The following is a 17,637-nucleotide window of genomic DNA, read 5'->3' as shown; positions in this document are numbered from 1 at the left end:
GAGTATTTAACCAAAAACTACCACATTTCACGGACATGTGACAGAAAACTACCACTTTACCATTTTGTGCGGAAAACTACCAAATTTGTCCTAAACCGTGGTAAAAAACTACCAACTCGCGTAAGCGCTCGCTTCGCCCGCGCTAACCCCGAATCTGACCGGTTGGGCCCGCGAATCAGTTGCCACGCAGGCTAACGGACGGCCGCCGCGCGTTGACGGCCGTTATCGGCACGTCCGCTGTCGGAACGGTGGCTGTCGTTCGGGTGCGGGTCAAGATCTGCCGTTCCCCTCTCGCTTCACTCTCTCCCTCCTCTCCCTTTCTCTGAACTAGGTGGCGGTTGCCATGTCGTCGTTGATTCCGGAGGGTGGCGGCGCTGGTGGCGTTGACACAAGTTTGGACGCTGCTGCCTCGCCCGCACCTCCACCGATGGCCAGCGGCTCAGTCGATAATTGGTTGGGGAGCACCAGTTTCTCAACGCAGGCTGGCTCGCAGCAGCCGGAGGCACCGCTCTCCCAGTCATCGCCAATGGGTTGCAGGTATGCAAGTATCATCTGCTGGGCCTTTGGTTTGCTGCTTCAATCTGGCAGATTAGTAAGATGTGTTTGTTTCTGTTAGTTGGACATGTGTAGTAAACTGTATTGCAGTTGTAGCTCAGTCAATTTCAATTCAATTCATGAGCACTTATTTGTGCAGTTTGGCTGACCAGAAGTGGGATATATGGTTTCATTTAGAAGGAAGAAACCCTGTGAAAAGGGGTATAGTTGAGTCAGATATTTCTTTGCTTACTCTACAATCACTCATTGCTAGTGAAGGTTATGGGGAGAGTGATTACATGTACTATGTGAAGGAGGAGGGAATTGGATCTGAAAGAGTAAAGTATTTAGATAATGAAGCTAGTGTTCATGAAATGTTGGAGTATTTTCATCATGTCAAGGTTGTGAACATAAGGGTTGTGAGAGATGTTGAACCTGGAATTAGTACACAGGCTAATGAGAATTACATAAACACTCAAGAGAGCTGCTGTGTGAAAATGGTTGTGGAGCAATCTGAGCTTCAGAATCAGATAGATGATAGAAAGGCTCAGCTTGAGAGGAGCAGGATTCAAAGAGAGGCAGATTTGAACCACTTTGAAGGAGACACTGAAGTGTCTGAATTTTGTTCTGAGCATTCAGTTCATTCAGATGGGAGTGCTGAAGCTGTTCAACAAATGGAAATAGAGTGTGCCTCTGAAGAGGATACAACATTCCAAACTACTGCTATTGTGAAACATGTGAAGAATCCTGGTCCAACTAGCAGATGTCACAATGAGGTAGAGATAAAACGTTTTGAAGATTGGTTTCCTGAAGCAGATGAGTTTTGTTTTGCTGGTGATGCAGGCATAAGTGATGAGGAAGAAGAAGATGAAGTTGAACTACCATACCTCATGAAGAAACCAAAGACAAAGAGTAGTAAGAAAAAGATGAAGGAAAGGCTATATTTTGACCCCTCAATTCCCGATTCACATTTACTCTTGTGCAAGAGCTTGCGTTTTGATAGTGTTTACCAGTTCAGAGAAGCATTAAGAGATTTTCATATAAGGACTTTGAGGTCTTTTCACTACCACAGGAACACTCCAACAAGAATTATTCTTTGGTGTTCACAGAGAGAGCATGGATGTGAATTTTACATGTGTGCCTCCAGGATAGCTCATGAAAGAACATTTTGCATTAAGAAGTGTAACATGGAGCACACTTGTCCAGCATCAGCAGAGAACACAAAGGTTACTACTAAGTGGCTTTCCAAAGCAGTTGAGCCTTCTCTTAGAGCAGATCCTAGAGCACCTGTGGATTCACTTATTAAAAACAGCAAAGTCAAGTTTTCAGTTGATGTATCAAAGAGTGTGGCCTATAGGGCAAGGAGGAAGGCTATTAAGGTTGTACAAGGTGACCAGAAGGAGCAGTACTATAGACTGAGGGACTACCTACAAGCAGTTCTTGACACAACCCTGGTAGCAGGTGTGTAGTTACAACATTTGAGGACCCAGAAAACCCTGCCCCAACTCCTAGATTTAAGTACATGTTCTACTGCTTGCATGCATCAAAGCAAGGATTTCTTAATGGTTGCAGGCCCTTTATAGGTAAATCTATAACCGCATTTTGTTTAAAACATCTTGTTGTACATTTATGGTAGCTAATTTGGGTATGGATGCAGGGCTTGATGGTTGCTTCATCAAGCTAACTACTGGACAACAAATTCTTGCAGCCACAGGAAGAGATGGCAATAACAACATCTACCCCATAGCCTTTGGTGTGGTTGATAAGGAAGATTCAGAGAGTTGGACATGGTTCCTAACCCAGCTAAGATGTTGCATTGGAAGTGGTAGCAAATTTGGAACCTACACCATTATTTCTGACAGGCAAAAGGTATGCACCCTATCTTAGCCAGTAGTTCAGATATATATTGTTATTAGTAGCTTTATTTCTTTTTGTTCATGACCATGGTTATTAATTTACAATCAGGGTCTTCTTAAGGCTATAAATGAGGTGTTCCCTGATTCCCCTCAGAGATACTGCCTCAGGCACATATATGCAAATTTTCAGTCAGCTAGTTTCAGAGGAGCAGAACTAAAGAAGCTAGTAGATCAGGCTAGCTACTCATTCACCAAACATGGCCATGAATTAGCAATGGCAGAGCTTAAAGCAGAGTGTGAGGATGCCTGGAAGTGGCTTAAAAAAATTCCAAAGGAGACTTGGTGTAGGTCTGCAATGGATTACAATTGCAAAACTGATCTTGTTGTGAACAACCTTAGTGAGGTTTTCAACAAAATGATCCTTGATGTTAGGGCCAAACCAATTAGGACTATGTTTGAAGGAATTAGGACTAAGCAGATGATCAAAAGGCAGAAGACTAGGGAAAAAACAGAGAACAGCAGGTGGATGATCACACGCAACTATTCAGAGAAACTAGAGGAGAATAAGAAATTTGCCAAATTTTGTGAGGCACATAGGGCTGGTCCTGACATCTGGCAAGTGTCTAGTGCTGAAAATCAGTATTGTGTGAACATAGCTACTAACTCATGTGACTGCAGGAGGTGGGACATGACAGGTGTGACATGCAGTCATGCAATAGCAGCAATGAGCAAACTTCACATGCACCCAGAGGACTATGTGCATGAATTTTTCAAAAAACCACTATATATTGAAGCATACAAAGACATAGTGTACCCTGTCCCTGGTCCTGAATTCTGGCCTGACACCCATACTCAGGATATTGAGCCCCCAGTGTTCAAAGAAAAAGCAGGCAAGAAACAGACAGCTAGGAGAAAGGGCCAGTTTGAGGTGCCTGCACCAAAGAACACAAGCAGGATGGGAACAATTACATGCAGCAATTGTGGTCTACAAGGCCACAGATATACAAACTGTGGGAAAGCTCTAAAACCTAGTCTTGAGATGAGAAAGAACTTGTTGGAAATATGCCCTAGAGGCAATAATAAATAGGTTATTATTATATTTCCTTGTTCATGATAATCGTTTATTATCCATGCTAGAATTGTATTGATAGGAAACTCAGATACATGTGTGGATACATAGACAACACCATGTCCATAGTAAGCCTCTAGTTGACTGGCTCGTTGATCAATAGATGGTTACGGTTTCCTGACCATGGACATTGGATGTCGTTGATAACGGGATCACATCATTAGGAGAATCATGTGATGGACAAGACCTAATCCTAAGCCTAGCACAAGATCGTGTAGTTCGTTTGCTCAGAGCTTTTCTAATGTCAAGTATCATTTCCTTAGACCATGAGATTGTGCAACTCCCGGATACCGTAGGAATGCTTTGGGTGTACCAAACGTCACAACGTAACTGGGTGACTATAAAGGTGCACTCCAGGTATCTCCGAAAGTATCTGTTGGGTGGCACGAATCGAGACTGGGATTTGTCACTCCGTGTAAACGGAGAGGTATCTCTGGGCCCACTCGGTAGGACATCATCATAATGTGCACAATGTGACCAAGGAGTTGATCACGGGATGATGTGAGTTACGGAACGAGTAAAGAGACTTGCCGGTAACGAGATTGAACAAGGTATAGGGATACCGACGATCGAATCTCGGGCAAGTAACATATCGATTGACAAAGGGAATTGTATACGGGATTGATTGAATCCTCGATATCGTGGTTCATCCGATGAGATCATCGAGGAGCATGTGGGAGCCAACATGGGTATCCAGATCCCGCTGTTGGTTATTGACCGGAGAGTCGTCTCGGTCATGTCTGCGTGTCTCCCGAACCCGTAGGGTCTACACACTTAAGGTTCGGTGACGCTAGGGTTATAGAGATATTAGTATGCGGTAACCCGAAAGTTGTTCGGAGTCCCGGATGAGATCCCGGACGTCACGAGGAGTTCCGGAATGGTCTGGAGGTAAAGATTTATATATGGGAAGTCTTATTTTGGTCGCCGGAAAAGTTTCGCACTTTATCGGTATTGTACCGGGAGTGCCGAAAGGGGTCCGGGGGTCCACCAGCCCCGGACGGCTACATGGGCTGTAGGGGGTGCGCCTTGGCCTATATGGGCCAAGGGCACCAGCCCCAAGAGGCCCATGCGCCAAGAGATAAGAAAAACGGAGAGTCCTAAAGGGGGAAGGCACCTCCGAGGTGCCTTGGGGAGGAAGGACTCCTCCCTGGCCGCACCCTTCCTTGGAGGAGGGGCCAAGGCTGCGCCCCCCCTCTCCGTTGGCCCTATATATAGTGGGGGGGGGGGGGGAGGGAGGGCAGCAAAAAAAACAAGCCCCTGGCGCCTCCCTCTCCCTCCCGTGACACCTCTCCCTCCCGTTAGTGCTTGGCGAAGCCCTACCGGGATCCCCGCTACTTCCACCACCACGCCGTCGTGCTGCTGGATCTCCATCAACCTCTCCTCCCCCCTTGCTGGATCAAGAAGGAGGAGACGTCGCTGCTCCGTACGTGTGTTGAACGCGGAGGTGCCGTCCGTTCGGCGCTAGGATCATCGGTGATTTGGATCACGACGAGTACGACTCCATCAACCCCGTTCTCTTGAACGCTTCCGCTCGCGATCTACAAGGGTATGTAGATGCACTCCTTCCCTCTCGTTGCTAGTAAACTCCATAGATTGATCTTGGTGATGCGTAGAAAATTTTGAATTTCTGCTACGTTCCCCAACAGTGGCATCATGAGCTAGGTCTATGCGTAGTTTCTATGCACGAGTAGAACACAAAGCAGTTGTGGGCGTAGATGTTGCAAATTCTTCTTGCCGCTACTAGTCTTATCTTGTTTCGGCGGCATTGTGGGATGAAGCGGCCCGGACCGACCTTACACGTACACTTACGTGAGACAGGTTCCACCGACTGACATGCACTAGTTGCATAAGGTGGCTAGCGGGTGTCTGTCTCTCCCACTTTAGTCGGAACGGATTCGATGAAAAGGGTCCTTATGAAGGGTAAATAGAAATTGGCATATCACGTTGTGGTCTTACGTAGGTAAGAAACGTTCTTGCTAGAAACCTATACAAGCCACGTAAAAACTTGCAACAACAATTAGAGGACGTCTAACTTGTTTTTGCAGCATGTGCTATGTGATGTGATATGGCCAGAAGATGTGATGAATGATATATGTGATGTATGAGATTGATCATATTCTTGTAATAGGAATCACGACTTGCATGTCGATGAGTGTGACAACCGGCAGGAGCCATATGAGTTGTCTTTATTTTTTGTATGACCTGCGTGTCATTGAATAACGCCATGTAAATTACTTTACTTTATTGCTAAGCGCGTTAGCCATAGAAGTAGAAGTAATCGTTGGCGTGACAACTTCATGAAGACACAATGATGGAGATCATGGTGTCATGCCGGTGACAAAGATGATCATGGTGCCCCGAAGATGGAGATCAAAGGAGCAAAATGATATTGGCCATATCATGTCACTATTTGATTGCATGTGATGTTTATCATGTTATGCATCTTATTTGCTTAGAACGACGGTAGTAAATAAGATGATCCCTCACTAAAATTTCAAGAGACGTGTTCCCCCCTAACTGTGCACCGTTGCGAAGGTTCGTTGTTTCGAAGCACCACGTGATGATCGGGTGTGATAGATTCTAACGTTCGAATACAATGAGTGTTGACGAGCCTAGCATGTACAGACATGGCCTCGGAACACATGCAAAACACTTAGGTTGACTTGACGAGCCTAGCATGTACAGAAATGGCCTCGGAACACAAGAGACCGAAAGGTCGAACATGAGTCGTATAGCAGATACGATCAACATGGAGATGTTCACCGATAATGACTAGTCCGTCTCACGTGATGATCGGACACGGCCTAGTTTGACTCGGATAATGTATCACTTAGATGACTAGAGGGATGTCTATCTGAGTGGGAGTTCATTAATCAGATGAACTTAATTATCATGAACATAGTCAAAAGGTCTTTGCAAATTATGTCATACGCTTTAGTTCTACTGTTTAAAATATGTTCCTAGAGAAAAATTTAGTTGAATGTTGGTAGTAGCAATTATGCGGACTGGGTCCGTAAACTGAGGATTGTCCTCATTGCTGCACAGAAGGCTTATGTCCTTAATGCACCGCTCGGTGTGTTGAACCTCAGCGTCGTCTGTAGATGTTGCGGAACATCTGACATACACGTTTTGATGACTACGTGATAGTTCAGTGCGTAATGCTAACGGTTTAGAATTGTGGCACCAAAGACGTTTTTGAAACGTCGCAGAACATATGAGATGTTCCGAAGACTGAAATTGGGATTTCAGACTAGTGCCCACGTCAAGAGGTATGAGACCTCTGACAAGTTTCTTAAGCCTGCAAACTAAGGGAGAAAAGCTCAATCGTTGAGCATGTGCTCAGATTGTCTGAGTACCACAATCGCTTGAATCGAGTGGGAGTTAATCTCCCAGATGAGATAGTGATGGTTCTCCATAGTCACTGCCACCAAGCTAGTAGAGCTTCGTGATGAACTATAACATATCAGGGATAGTTATGATGATCCTTGAGCTATTCGCGATGTTTGACACCGCGAGAGTAGAAATCAAGAAGGAGCATCAATTCTTGATGGTTAGTAAAACCACTAGTTTAAGAAGGGCAAGGGCAAAAGGGATACTTCATGGAACAGCAAGTCGTTTGCTGCTCTAGTGAAGAATCCCAAGGTTGAACCCAAACCCGAGACTAAGTGCTTCTGTAATGAGGGGAAACAGTCACTGAACCCTAGATACTTGGTAGATGAGAAGGCAGGCAAGGTCGACAGAAATATATTGGATATACATTATATGAATGTGTACTTTACTAGTACTCCTAGCAGCACCAGGGTATTAGATACCGGTTCGGTTGCTAAGTGTTAGTAACCCGAAATAAAAGCTGCGGAATAAACGGAGACTAGCTAAAGGTGAGATGACGATATGTGTTGGAAGTGTTTCCAAGGTTGATGTGATCAAGCATCGCATGCTCCCTCTACCATCGAGATTTGGTGTTTGCGTTGAGCATGATTGGATTATGTTTATCGCAATACAGTTATTCATTTAAGGAGAATAATGGTTACTCTATTTATTTGAATAATATCTTCAATGGTCTTGCACCTAAAATGAATCTCGATTGTAGTGATACACATGTTCGTGCCAAAAGATATAAAATAGTAATGATAGTTCCACATACTTGTGGCACTGCCATTTGAGTCATATTGGTATAGAACGCATGAAGAAGCTCCATGTAGATGGATTTTTGGACTCAATCGTTTTTGAAAAGACTGAGACATGCGAACCATGTCTATTGGTATATATGCATGAAGAAACTCCATGTAGATGGATCGTTTGGACTCACTTGATTTTGAATCACTTGAGACATGCAAATCATACCACAAGGGCAAGATGACTGAAAGGCCTCGTTTTCAGTAAGATGGAACAAGAGAGCAACTTATTGGAAGTAATACATTTTGATGTATGCAGTCCAATGAGTGCTGAGGCATGCAGTGGATATCGTTATGTTCTTACTTCACATATGATTTGAGTAGATGCTGAGTGTATTTACTTGATGAAACACAAGTCTGAATTATTGAAAGGTTCAAGTAATTTCAGAGTGAAGTTGAAGATCGTCGTGACAAGAGGATAAAATGTCTGTGATATGATCATAGAGATGAGTATCTGAGTTACGAGTTTGGCACACAATTAAGACATTGTGGAAAGTGTTTCACAATTAATACCGCCTGGAACACCATAGTGTGATGGTGTGTCCGAACATCATAACTGCACCCTATTGGATATGGTGCATACCATGATGTTTCTTATCGAATTACCACTATCGTTTATGGGTTAGGCATTAGAGACAACCGCATTCACTTTAAAAGGGGCACCACACAATTCCGTTGAGACGACACCGTTTAGAGAAACCTAAGTTGTCGTTTCTTAAAAGTTTGGGGTTGCGACGCTTATGTGAAAAAGTTTCAGGCTGATAAGCTCGAACCCAAAGCGGATAAATGCATCTTCATAGAATACCCAAAACAGTTGGGTATACCTCCCATTTCAGATCTGGAAGCAAAAGTAATTGCTTCTAGAAACGAGTCCTTTCTCGAGGAAAAGTTTCTCTCGAAAGAATTGAGTGGGAGGATGGTGGAGACTTGATAAGGTTATTGAACCGTCGCTTCAACTAGTGTGTAGCAGGGCACAGGAAGTTGTTCCTGTGGCACCTACACCAATTGAAGTGGAAGCTTATGATAGTGATCATGAAACTTCAGATCAAGTCACTACCAAACCTCGTAGGACGACGAGGATGCGTGCTACTTCAGAGTGGTACGTGATCCTGTCTGAGATATCATGTTGTTGGACAATACTGAACCTACGAGCTATGGAGAAGCGATGGTGGGCCCATATTCCGACAAATGGTTAGAAGCCATGAAATTCGAGATAAATGGATCTTTAAGAAGAAGACGAACGTGGACGGTAAGGTTACCGTCTATGAAGCTCGACTTGTGGCAAATAGTATTTTCACAAGTTCAAGGAGTTGACTGCGATGAGATTTTCTCATCCGTAGCGATGCTTAAGTCCGTCGGAATCATGTTAGCATTAGCTGCATTTGTGAAATCTGGCAGATGGATGTCAAAACAAGTTTCCTTACCAGTTTTCATAAGGAAAGGCTGTATGTGATACAATCAGAAAGGTTTTGTCGATCCTAAGGATGCTAAAAGGTATGCTAGCTCCAGCGATCCTTCCATGGACTAGAGCAAGCATCTCGGAGTCAGAATATAAGCTTTGATGGAGCGATCAAAGTTTTTGGGTTTATACAAAGTTTGTTAGAAACTTGTATTTACAATAAAGTGAGTGGGAGCGCTACAACATTTCTGATGAGTATATGTGAATGACATATTGTTGATCCGAAATGATGTAAAAATTTCTGGAAAGCATAAAGGGTTGTTTGAAAGGAGTTTTTCAAAGGAAGACCTGGATAAAAGCTGCTTACATATTGGGCATCAAGATCTATAGAGATAGATCAAAACGCTCGATGATACTTTCAAAGAACGCACACCTTGACATGATTTTGAAAGAGTTCAAAATAGATCAGCAAAGAAGGAGTTCTTGGCTGTGTTACAAGGTGTGAGTACTGAGTAAGACTCAAGACCTGACCACAGCAGAAGAGAGAGAAAGGACGAAGGTCGTCCCCTATGCTTCAGACGTAGGCTCTACAGTATGCTATGCTGTGTACCGCACATGGAGTGTGCCTTGCCATGAGTTGGTCAAGGGGTACAATAGTGATCCGGGAAAGGATCACATGACAGCGGTCGAACTTATCCTTAGTATCTAGTGGACTAAGGAATTTTCTCGATTATGGAGGTGAAAAGGAGTTCGTCGTAAAGGGTTACGTCGATGCGAACTTTGACACTAATCCGGATGACTCTGAGTAGTAAACCGGATTCGTATAGTAGAGCAGATACTTGAAATGGCTCCAAGTAGCGTGTGGTAGCATCCACAAGATGACATAGATATTCGTAAAGCACACACGGATCTGAAAGGTTCAGACCCGTTGACTAATAACCTCTCTCACAAGCATAACATGATCAAACCAGAACTCATTGAGTGTTAATCACATAGTGATGTGAACTAGATTGGTGACTCTAGTAAACTCTTTGGATGTTGGTCACATGGTGATGTGACCTATGAGTGTTAATCAGATGGTGATGTGGACTAGATTATTGACTCTAGTGCAAGTGGGAGACTGTTGGAAATATGCCCTAGAGGCAATAATAAATAGGTTATTATTATATTTCCTTGTTCATGATAATCGTTTATTATCCATGCTAGAATTGTATTGATAGGAAACTCAGATACATGTGTGGATACATAGACAACACCATGTCCCTAGTAAGCCTCAAGTTGACTGGCTCGTTGATCAATAGATGGTTACGGTTTCCTGACCATGGACATTGGATGTCGTTGATAACGGGATCACATCATTAGGAGAATGATGTGATGGACAAGACCCAATCCTAAGCCTAGCACAAGATCGTGTAGTTCGTTTGCTCAGAGCTTTTCTAATGTCAAGTATCATTTCCTTAGACCATGAGATTGTGCAACTCCCGGATACCGTAGGAATGCTTTGGGTGTACCAAACGTCACAACGTAACTGGGTGACTATAAAGGTGCACTCCAGGTATCTCCGAAAGTATCTGTTGGGTTGGCACGAATCGAGACTGGGATTTGTCACTCCGTGTAAACGGAGAGGTATCTCTGGGCCCACTCGGTAGGACATCATCATAATGTGCACAATGTGACCAAGGAGTTGATCACGGGATGATGTGAGTTACGGAATGAGTAAAGAGACTTGCCGGTAACGAGATTGAACAAGGTATAGGGATACCGACGATCGAATCTCGGGCAAGTAACATATCGATTGACAAAGGGAATTGTATACGGGATTGATTGAATCCTCGATATTGTGGTTCATCCGATGAGATCATCGAGGAGCATGTGGGAGCCAACATGGGTATCCAGATCCCGCTGTTGGTTATTGACCGGAGAGTCGTCTCGGTCATGTCTGCGTGTCTCCCGAACCCGTAGGGTCTACACACTTAAGGTTCGGTGACGCTAGGGTTATAGAGATATTAGTATGCGGTAACCCGAAAGTTGTTCGGAGTCCCGGATGAGATCCCGGACATCACGATGAGTTCCGGAATGGTCCGGAGGTGAAGAATTATATATGGGAAGTCTTATTTTGGTCGCCGGGAAAGTTTCACACTTTATCGGTATTGTACCGGGAGTGCCGAAAGGGGTCCGGGGGTCCACCAGCCCCGGGGGGCCACATGGGCTGTAGGGGGTGCGCCTTGGCCTATATGGGCCAAGGGCACCAGCCCCAAGAGGCCCATGCGCCAAGAGATAAGAAAAACGGAGAGTCCTAAAGGGGGAAGGCACCTCCGAGGTGCCTTGGGGAGGAAGGACTCCTCCCTGGTCGCACCCTTCCTTGGAGGAGGGGCCAAGGCTGCGCCCCCCCTCTCCCTTGGCCCTATATATAGTGGGGGGGAGGGAGGGCAGCAAAAAAAACAAGCCCCTGGCGCCTCCCTCTCCCTCCCGTGACACCTCTCCCTCCCGTTAGTGCTTGGCGAAGCCCTACCGGGATCCCCGCTACTTCCACCACCACGCCGTCGTGCTGCTGGATCTCCATCAACCTCTCCTCCCCCCTTGCTGGATCAAGAAGGAGGAGACGTCGCTGCTCCGTACGTGTGTTGAACGCGGAGGTGCCGTCCGTTCGGCGCTAGGATCATCGGTGATTTGGATCACGACGAGTACGACTCCATCAACCCCGTTCTCTTGAACGCTTCCGCTCACGATCTACAAGGGTATGTAGATGCACTCCTTCCCTCTCGTTGCTAGTAAACTCAATAGATTGATCTTGGTGATGCGTAGAAAATTTTGAATTTTTGCTACGTTCCCCAACAGAACTTACATCAGGTCATTCAAAAATGATGCATTCTTTGTTTGATTATTTTAGTTCTGGTCTATTTACTAACTGATTTAATTTTGTCATGCAGGAGAATAGAGAAATTTTTAGGGGTTCCTCTAGTGCTACACATCCACCTCCACAACCACCACCTCAACAGCAAACTTCACAGATGCCAGCATCATCTGCTCCACCTTCTAAAGCAATGAGGAACAGAAAAACAGCAGCAAATAAGAGAGGTTCAACATCAACAGTTTCAGCAGGAGCAGCCAAGTCTTCACCAGCACCTGCAACAGGATCAGCATCAACAAGAGCTCCAAGAGGATCAGCATGAACAAGAACATTCAATGCACCAAGAACATCCACTAGAGAACTAGGGATATTGGCAGGCAAGAGGAAGAGGAAACCTCCTAGCTAGTTTGCATCCTATTTCAATGCTAGTGGAAATTATTGAACTCTGTGTCTAAGTTTGTGTTCTGCTACTTAGTTTGAGTGTATGGTACTAAGTTTGTGTTCTGCTACTAAATGTGTGTTGTGCTACTAGCCTGCTTAAATTCAGACATGTGAACTTGTGGACAATGTTGAATGTATGGTTTAGGTGCATGTTGAAATTGTTTTAACTTGTTTTATTTGTTTTACATTGCCATTTATACAGTTCAGAAGTTACTGCCAAATTCATTTTAGGAAAAAAAATCTGCACAAAAAAAGTCTGGCCTGGGGCTCGAACCCAGGACCAGTTGGTTGTAACCATGCGTTCAATACCAATGGGCTAGTGCTTGTGATTTGTTTGACTAGCATCGGCCAAACTTATTATATGTTGTTAGCCACGTCGTCTGTTCAGCGTGCGTTGCAGCCGGCAGCGTGGTGAGCGTGCGTTGAGTAAAACCAGCCGTTTCGGATTCTACGACTTTATTACGTGTCCATCCACCACCCACTCTGCTCACTCGCCCACTCGCTACGCTCGCACCGCCCACTCCACTTCCCCCTCTCTCCTGTGGAAATCGCCGCCGACAACCACCGCCACCGCCGTCGCCATGGACTGGCAGCTGGCCATCGAAGCTCTCACCGGCAACAACCAGGAGATCCGCGCGCAGTACAGGGAGATCGCGCGCTGGTTCCCCAGTCTGGCGATGCTGAGGAACCACGCCCACGGCCTCGTGAAGGTGATGACAGCTGCTGAAAAGCAGCGTGCCTTCCCTACCGGTCGCACCATCCCGCCGCCGACCATTCTGCTATGGGCGATGCGCGAGGTGCAGCACTCCCCCAACCCCAGGCAGCGCGCCCGATGGTGGATGTACCGCTCATCCACCACGGTGCCGGCCGCCGCGGACCACGTCACCGACGCCGTCCTCGCTGTCCCAGCCCCGATCAACAACGCCTACTGGGAGAGGCGCAATCCATGGGTCCTTGGGCCCTCTGACGACTCTGACGGCGAGTCCTCTGACGACGAGTCCAGTGACGATGACGACGAGGTGGATGAGGTCATCGTCCTCTCCGACGACGAGCCTGGAGTGCAGCTGCTGGCTCCCGTCCTCGACGCCGTGGAGGGGGATAGGAACCTCCCAATCCACGTGGATGCGCTGCCGGAGGTCGCCGATCTCCCAGACGGCGTCGTCGTGAAGCAAGAACAAGATGGCGGCGAGGAAGATGTGCTGGAGCCGGCGCCGGCCAAGAAGAAGAGGGCGGCCGTGACTGCGGTGCGCCGCTCCCAGCGCCTGCAGATGCTGAAGGAGGAGTGAAGTGCTGCCTTCAGTTACTTCAGTGCACTAATGTTCAGTTTCGTCAGTCCTGAACTTTCGTAAGTTCAGTAAGTTCCTAGGTTCAGTTTCGTCAGGCACTATCTACTACTAGTTGCTATTTATGTCAGGCACTATCTACTACTAGTTGCTATCTATGTCAGACTATGAATGGCAGTACTATCTATCTATGTCAGACTATCTATATATGTTACTTGCTACTTGCTACTTACTACATATGTTAAGTTATTTGTCAGACTATCTAAGCTAATTGCTATATATGTTACTTGCTACTTCCAACTATGTCACTACTGCCAGTTATCCACACATGATATATGCAGAGTAAAACAGCCTCATCATAGATAAAACATTCTTACTTACTTAACTTAGCATGAGTACTCACTTAGCATAGTAGGTCTTAACATAATAGTCATTACATCATAGATAAAACCAACTAGTTCTTAAACCATAACAGTAACTCCCTCCCTCATACCATTCTAAAAGCACATGAAACTTTCCCAAGATATACACCTAAGTACCTAACATGCATGACATTCCAAGGCCAGCTATATATAGGCCTACTAATTACTTAACCCACACACCAACAACTTCACTCATTCATAATTGCCTTGATCCTCTCCAGTTTATCTTTGCTGGCATGCCCAGCCTTGAGCAGATCAGCAATCAGATACTCCAGCTTCTTCTTCTCTTGCCTTAGTAGGTCCCTGTCCCCCTCCACTTCCTTCATGGCCTTCCTCATGTTCTGAATGATATCTGCTTGGCTTTGAAGAATGCACCTTTGCTCCTTGGCAAGCTTCAGCTTTTCCATACTTAACTCAATCTTTGCCTGATCCTCAAGTTGTTTCTTCTTCTCATTTAGTTCATTGATTGCCTGACTGGTATAGTCCATGTCATGAGACATCTTGCCATCTTGATAGTCAAAAAGCTTGGATACATCTTCCACCAATTAGCTGTAGTTGTTTGACAGGAAATCAATTTCCTTCTTTAGCTTGGCCACCTCTTTCTCATGGGCTTGTTTGTCCTTCACCCTCCCCAAGTTCTGCTCATGGTACATGTCCCAAATCCTTGTTAGGCACCTTTGTAGAATCTCTGGCCAAGGACCATCCACCCACTCCACAACCCCACACTTCACACCTACATCCTACAGAAGCAATTATTTTATAATTAAGGACAAAGCACTAGTAACAATCTTAGTACAGATAACTAAAGTTATAAAGTCATTTCATTCAACTGAAACCCTTTGTTTACATCAATATGCTCTCTGAATTATGCAAACACAATTCTTTCACAGTAAGCACACATCATCTGACTTAGCATCAGAGATAAATTCAGTTAACAACTATATTTAGCAGTAGATATAAATTCATTTAACTCTGTTCTTTTTCAGTTAACAGCTATATTCAGAAAACACCTAACTAATACATTCAGTTCATAGTACACTAAGGATCTCTGCATATGTATGGCACTTTCAAGTTTCAGTTGTAAACTACAGCACACATCCCTGCACATCACACATCTCTGCACCACATGCTGCACCACACATCTCCAGCAGCAAAACACATCACACATCTCCACCAGCAAAACAAGTTAGCGTTCAAGATTAAATACCTGCTGCATAGGACAACCCAGGAATCGCCTCCCAGTCAAAGCACCTTCAAAAGCCACCATCTTCTTCGGCCTCTGATGATGCATCATGCACGTCGGCTCAGATTCAGTGTAAGAACCACAGAAAGATGGTTCCACCACACTGTCAGGGGTTTCCTGCAAAAGAAACTTCGAATCAAACCTAAAGCAAATTGGAATCTCCAATTTGGATGAACTAACCCTAACCCTAACTCCGTTCCACCATTATGCACTTACAAAGAGCTGAGGATCCATTGAAATCATGTTGATGTCCTCGTCCGAGCTCTCCTCGTCATTCCAGGATGGCATCCTCAACTTCTACCGGCAGCAATGGCCGCGGCGGCGACGGCGATAGGCTGACCTAGCTAAGAGCACCAGGGAGAGGGAGAGGATGAGGACGAGTGAGAGCGAGCGAGGAGGAAGAGACTGAGCGAGTGGCTGAGCTCGCTCTCACTTATTGGACCACCGACAGCCGCCGTTCCGACAGTGGACGGGCCGATAACGGCCGTCAACGCGCGGCGGCCGTCCGTTAGCCTGCGTGGCAACTGATTCGCGGGCCCAACCGGTCAGATTCGGGGTTAGCGCGGGCGAAGCGAGCGCTTACGCGAGTTGGTAGTTTTTTGCCACGGTTTAGGACAAATTTGGTTGTTTTCCGCATAAAATGGTAAAGTGGTAGTTTTCTGTCACATGTCCGTGAAATGTGGTAGTTTTTGGTTAAATACTCATGAGGTTGCCGTCGCCGTCGAACTTGCTCTGCGGATGGTGCGCCGAGACGAACCCCTCCGGCTTGTTGAGTGGATGTCGAGGAAGACCCCGACCTGCCGGATGTGGTACGCCGACCTCTTGCCGCCGGACTTCCCCGACGCGCTCATTATGGCACCGACCCTGTCCGCCCACACGTTCGGTGGCCGCGACCCCCAGTCCAGCGCGTTCTCCAGAGGGCCTGCACACGCAGTAGATATTTCACTTCAGAACCGGAAACCTCGCGGGTTTCAGACTTTCAGAAAGCAACAAATACCTGTCCCTCGGGTGTTACGGGTGCAGGAAGCTATGGTGTTGCCGGAACACAGTATAAAACGTGTACCTGAGATGGAGTAGTTGTACTCGGGGGAGGCGAAGAGAAAGCAGTCGGCACCACGGACCCTGTCCCGGAACTCCTCGACGGCGGCCGGGAAGGCGTTGCCGTCGACGTTCTCGAGGTCGGTGTTAAGGAGCGGCAGGTCGGAGATGTCGACGTGGTCGATCTGCAGCCGTACACATCTTGGCGACTTGCATCGGCAGCGACACGGAACGAACGCCTCAGTTTCAGAGTTACCACAGTTGAGGTGCGTACGCCAGCTGAGAGGCTAGCAGGTCGTGGTGTTAGCTAGCTTACCGGCGCGGATGAGGCCGGTGTTGGCTGAGGCCCAGCGGAGGGAGCCAGAGATCGCCGCCACTGTCAAGACGGTCTTCGCCCGCTTCACCGTCGCCACCTCCGCCGACGAGCCGTCCATCTGTGAAGGGCTCGTTTCCTGATTCTCGCTGAATTGGAGCAGTTCGGCTTGATATGGCCACAAACCGTGGTGAATAAAATGCGTACGCGGCTGTCTTGACCGGACCGGAAAATGGCGATTGCGGTTGCGAGGTGTGCGGATAAAGGTATGGCCCGAATATCTTGGCACGTCATTACCAGCTTTGAATTGGATTTCTTTTTAGTATAACTTTGAATTGGAAGAGTCGATGCTTTCTGGTGTGTGGCATGTGGGCCATCCAAACGATCGTCTCCTTCCTGGCGGACCATCCTATCACTACGATAATTTCCATTCTCGTAGCGTCAAAATGCGAAATCATGTACCCCTTGCAAAGAAGGTCACTCCCATCTTCTTTCTCGTAGCGACAAAATGCGAAATCATGTATCCCTTGCAAAGAAGGTCACTCCCATCTTCTCAGATTGTGACAATTGACATATTGCATGTACGCCACTTGTTGCAAGCTGAATTTTTTATTATCATAAATTTGTTTATTCAATACATTTTATCTCCTAAACCATGCATTCAAATCGCAAACCGTTTTCATCATTGATTTCTCACGTTTCATCAGGAAAAAAAATTCTCGCGTCGAGATCTTTGAAACTAGATCTTATATTAATAGGTTTTGAAGACTTTCTTTTTCACAACAAAAAACCAAGCGGAAGCATGTTTTTTTTCCTTTTAGATTTGCCTCTCACGGAAGCAAACTTGTGCCTCCGCGAGAAGCAAATATGTGCCTCTTACGAAAGAAAAAACAATTCATTTTTTTACCTTTCCCAAAGACACAGTTGTGCCTCTCGCAGAAAAAAACTTGTTA

General features: G+C 46.0%; 1 pseudogene; it reads right to left on the bottom strand.

Annotated features, from left to right (window-relative positions):
• Nucleotides 1-16,026: 16,026 nt before the first annotated feature.
• LOC109768031 (probable NADPH:quinone oxidoreductase 2) lies at nt 16,027-17,051 on the bottom strand (annotated as a pseudogene).
• Between the last annotated feature and the right edge of the window lie 586 nt (nt 17,052-17,637).

Source organism: Aegilops tauschii, chromosome 3 (assembly GCF_002575655.3).
Source record: "Aegilops tauschii subsp. strangulata cultivar AL8/78 chromosome 3, Aet v6.0, whole genome shotgun sequence".
NCBI lineage: Eukaryota > Viridiplantae > Streptophyta > Magnoliopsida > Poales > Poaceae > Aegilops > Aegilops tauschii.
This window is presented reverse-complemented; position numbering and strand designations above follow the sequence as displayed.